The 5,437-nt window shown below is 38.0% G+C and overlaps 1 protein-coding gene across 1 annotated transcript in view; it reads right to left on the bottom strand.

Annotated features, from left to right (window-relative positions):
* Positions 1-1,542: 1,542 nt before the first annotated feature.
* Positions 1,543-5,437, bottom strand: part of LOC106875649 (ankyrin repeat and sterile alpha motif domain-containing protein 1B) — a 53,946-nt gene continuing 50,051 nt past the window's right edge. Inside the window, exon 9 of the mRNA XM_014923889.2 lies at positions 1,543-3,371. The gene's annotated coding sequence lies outside the window, so the exon portion shown is untranslated. The remainder of the gene's footprint in view (positions 3,372-5,437) is intronic.

Raw genomic sequence — 5,437 nt, 5'->3', positions numbered from 1 at the left:
GCCCCAGGTCACATTAGAGATGTGTTTCCGTTCCTGGCCATCCCGTCATTCCTTTTAGTCGTAGTGTATCTAGGACTACATTATTTAATGTGTAGTATATTATAATGGTTAATATTACTCTCTAGTTGTTGTTTAATCCTAGGTCAGTCCTGATCCAGACACGAAGGATTCTGCGTGTATAAAGCTTGAAACGCGTGTACCGCGGAATCTTATATATTTATTTATATATATATATTTTATTGTTTCAATCATTTGACTGCGGTCATGCTGGAGCACCGCCTTTAGTTGAGCAAAATCGACCCCGGGACCTATTCTTTGTAACCTTAGTACTTATTCTATCGGTCTCTTCTGCCGAACCACTAAACTATGGGAACGTAAACACATCAACATCGGTTGTCAAGCAATGGTGGGGGGAACAAACACAGACAGACAGACACACACACAACAATTCGCGTAAGAGTCCGACGGTTCCTATCTGAAAGTTTTGGTTTTCTTCTAGAGTTTTGTTTCGACGAGAAGGTTTTTTTCTCTCTTTCTCAAAAGCTGTCATTACTTTCGAAACAGTACTTCTAGATACACAAAACATTTTGACTGCTTTCGTTACGCTAGCGCCTGCCATACGAGCACCAACAATTTGATCTCTTTCAATGTCCGATAGATCTGTCATTTTAATGAATTTTAATTACCTTTTTCTGATGATATCTGAAAAGAAACAGCAATTTTAGCAAAACATATTAAGCAACACTAATAATAAATCAAAAAACATAAAAATAAACAAGCTTTTGACGGTTTTATAGATATTTCAAAATGATAATGCTATGATGCTAGGTGTTTCCATTTTGTCCAATCTCTGTACATATATATATATATATATACACACACAATGGGCTTCTTTCAGTTTCCGTCTAACAAATTCACTCACAAGGCTTTGGTCAGCCGAGGCTATAGTAGAAGACACTTGCCCAAGGTGCTACACAGTGGGACTGAACCCGGGACCATGTGGTTGGTAAACAAGCTACTTACCACACAGCCACTCCTGCGCCTATATATATATATAATGTTTTTCCAATATATTATTTTACCGCCACATATTGAATATGACTTTGTGCTCAGACGGACAGCAGTGAGGAGATATTGCTTTCCGTTCACATAAATCTTACAAAGCACATCAGGACACTTGTCTGAGAGGGGCGGTTCTTCTCCAAAGAGCTTCTACTGTACAGCTATCTTGAGATTTTCTCTGCCCAAGGTGCCACACAATCGGACCGAACCCATGTCCATACGGTTGAGAAGCACCACAAAAAAATGTACCCAGTACAAACCTATTTACAGTTGGAAAATCAAAACTCAAGAGCTTGAGAAGTCTCGTAAGTTTTGCTGAAGGCAAGACAACCCCTCTGATGCTGGTGCCAAGAAAACAGCTTGGTGTTCGAAAAGACCCCCAACCATAAAAATGATAATAATGATGAAGATGATGGTTACATATAAAAACTCAAACATAGACATATATATATCTATATATATATACACACACACATCAAATTGTTTAGAGTATTATGTTTATTTCAATATATATATACACACACATACATATATTAACAGTAATAATATTGTTTTTTTTATATTATTATATACACAAACACACAGAATATTTATAATCTCATATATATATGCATACACACATACTTACATGCATACATACATACATACAAATATATATATAAGTATGTTTATACACGCATACAAATTAACATAAATTTGGTTATATATATGTGTATATGTATATATATATATGTATGTATATATATATATATATATATATTTGTAGATATAAGTATACATACATATATACACATGTATAGATATATACTAGCAAGTATTATATATGTGTGTAAAATGTATGTATGTAAAAATACACACACATATGTACACATATGCACAAATAATTTTATGTACTTTATATATATACAATATATATGTATATACATATACACACATACACAAATACATAGAGATATAGAGTATTATGTAGTATATATATATATATATATATATATATATATACATATAGATAACATACACACTCACACATATATAGACAAGTATATATTCATATACATAAAAATCTTATGTCAATATATATATATATAACTTATATATGTGTGTGTGTGTATATGTATATATACACATATGTGCATATATATATATATATATATGTATCTATATATATATGCATGTATCTATACACATATGTATGTTTTAGTTAGATGCTGTGATGTGTTGAGGTGTTTCAGAGAAAGGTAGGGGGTGGAGTAGAGTCGAAAACAAAGTGGTGGTGGTCGTGGCGGTAGTTTGTAAGGAGGGCGTAGCACAGCACGGCACGGCATGGGGGGGTGAGGGAGAAGAGAAAGGACCAGGGGGTGGGGCCCAGGGAGCAGGGGCTGGTGACAGATCTCGATACACATCTCAGTCGATGGGGAGAGATCCTCTGCCGCTGCCCACTACAGTCGTTCTAGTTTATTTCCTTTTATTTGCATTTATTTATTTTTTTTCTTTTATCTTACTTTCACTTTCTGTCAGAGTTGGGAGCAGAGAAAAAAAGGGACAAGCAGAAAGGCCCAAGTCGGAGGCTAGGCGGGGCATATGGGGGTTATGTGTTTGCGGAGCGGGAGGAGAAAATGGATTAGGGAAGCGGAGTCAGGGTTGGAGTTTTAGGAAAGGATAGAGGAGGAAGGAGTGGAAAGAAAGGGTTGAAGTGGTGGGCATGGGTGGACAGCATAAGTCAAGGAGCTTGTTTGAACACCAGTCGAACTGACGGCTAGTAATGGCAATGTTGAAAATGACGGTGATGTTGTTGGTGCTGGTAGGAGTAGTAGTAGTAGTAGTAGTAATAATAGTAGCAGTAGTAGTAATAGCTTGTCTTTATTCGTTTCTCATGCCGCCCCTCAGCAAAACAAAGCCAAATATTTCGGGGTAGATGGATGCCTGTTCAAATCAGAGACAGAGATGATAGAAAGAAGAGTGGAACACACAGACAAACAGACAGACAGACAGACAGAGCGTTAGCTTGTCGCGTGAGCGGGGTGTAGGGAGTTGGAGTGGTGGGAGGTGGGCAATCAGGTGACAGTTCTCTGGCAGTTGCACCTCTATGACGATGTCACAATTCGGATCGAAGGCTCTGCAGCTGCAGCCGGAGAAAGTTCGGGGGAGGGGTTGATATAGTTGGTTATTTCCTTTAGTTTTGTTCGTTCTTTTTTTTTGTTTATTTTTCATTTTGTTGTTGTTGTTGTCGTCTATATTCAGTCTCCAGAGAAGGTCGTCACGGTTCAGCGATTACTGCTTCACACCCTGAGTTTTGTATGTTGTTTAGCCTGCCAAAAAAAAAAAAACACAAAAAAAGAGAAAATGTTAGCTCTTTAGCATTTAAATTGGCCATATTCAACTTCTTTTCATGTTCAAACTAGCCACATCCAGCCTCTCACACCTACCCTACAATGTCATTCTAAAAATAAGCAATAACCTCATCAAAGCTATGAGGTAATGCAAACATTAATTCAAAACAATGCAAATAAATAACAATTACATTTCACAAAGTAATATGAATGCTAAATATCTTTATATATCATCATCATCATCATTTAAATCCATTTTCCATGCTGGCATGGGTTGGACGGTTTGACTGGGGTCTAGGAAGCCAGGAGGCTGCACCAGGCTCCAGTCTGATCTGGTAAGGTTTCTACAGCTGGATGCCCTTCCTAAAGCCAACCATTCCGAGAGTGTAGTGGGAGTAAAAGATATATATATATATATATACATATATACGACGGGCTTCTTTCAGTTTCCATCTACCAAATCCAGTCACAAGGTTTTGGTCAGCCCGAGGCTCTAGTAGAAGACACTTGCCCAAGGTGCCACGCAGTGGGACTGAACCCGGAATCATGTGGTTGGTAAGCAAGCTTCTTACCTCACAGCTATGGTTCAGCCTTACATAACAGAAAAAAAAAAATGAAATTTCTGTTTTAAATAATGGAAAAAGAAAAATTTTTAATTTTTTAAAAATTATAAACACTAATAAAAAAAACAATTAAAAGTTAATTAATTGTTTAAGAAAAAAAGAAGGAAAGAAAAAATGTCAGGGAAACGTGAGAGAGTTGATTAAAGTTGATTTAATTAGTTGTGTTAAATTATAAATATGGGTGGGCCAGGGTGGATTGGAGTGAATGGAGGAATGCCTGGTGGTGGTGGTGGTGGGGAGAGGCATGGTTGTATTAGTGGTGGTGGTGGTGAAGGCAGTGGGGATGGTCGCCATCCTAGTGGTTGAGGTAGGGGCAATGATGATGATGGTGGTGATGATGATGATAATGAAGAGGAGAAGGAGGTGAAGGAAGAGGAAGGTGTAAGATGATGGCATTGCCAATAATGATGGTTATGGCAATGATGATGATTTAAGATGATGACGTTGATGGTAGTGGTGGTGGTGACAACAGCCAACACCACTACTACCAGTGCTACTACTACTACCACCACCACAATCTGACTGCAAGTAGGGATCAGGGGTGGGACAGAAAACACACCCTTAAATATTCAACACACTTCAAAATAAATATATATATATAAACACATGCATATATATACATATACTCACAGATGTATGTATAGAGCTTACACCCTCACCAAGTGCCAGTGTCTATATTCTTTGTCGTTGAACTCTAACCCCTTATATAATATAAACACCCAGTTAACACCAAGCTATATATACATGCAGGTAGGTGCTCCACAGATATGCTGGTTAAGTACCCCCCCAGGGGCCAGTCAAGAGATATTACTGTGTCCAGGGGCAGTGTCTTCTTAATGGTCCTGTGTCTGTGTGTCCAAGAGCCACATTCACTGATGGACAATAGAGTAATGGGTGTCAGCAGCAGAAGCAGAGGATTGTGTGTGTGTGTGTGTGTGTGTGTGTGTGTGTGTATATATATATATATATATATATATGTACTGTGTGGATATATGTGTATGTGTGTGTACATGCTTTTCTTGGTGTGTGTATTTGTATGTATGTATATATATATGTCTATGTTTGTGAGTATATATGTCTTTGTGTCTGTGTATATTAATGTACATGTAAGTGTATACATGTGTGCGTCTGTATAAGTAGATATGTAGAAATATATATATATATGCAAACACACACACATATATATATGTGTCTATCACTATAGCCTCAGACCGATCAAAGCCCTGTGTGTGTGTGGATTTGGTAGACGGAAACTGAAAGAAGCCCGTCATATATATGTGCATGTGTGCGTGCAGGTGTGGCTGTGTTTGTCCCCCCTCCCCCCCACCATTGCTTGACAAACACAACAAGGATGACACCCTCTTTTCCACCCATTCCCACCCTGCCCCCTCTCATGACATAAACAAAACAAAAGGCATCATC

The sequence above is a fragment of the Octopus bimaculoides genome, unplaced genomic scaffold (genome assembly GCF_001194135.2).
Source record: "Octopus bimaculoides isolate UCB-OBI-ISO-001 unplaced genomic scaffold, ASM119413v2 Scaffold_51101, whole genome shotgun sequence".
Classification (NCBI taxonomy): Eukaryota; Metazoa; Mollusca; class Cephalopoda; order Octopoda; family Octopodidae; genus Octopus; species Octopus bimaculoides.
This window is presented reverse-complemented; position numbering and strand designations above follow the sequence as displayed.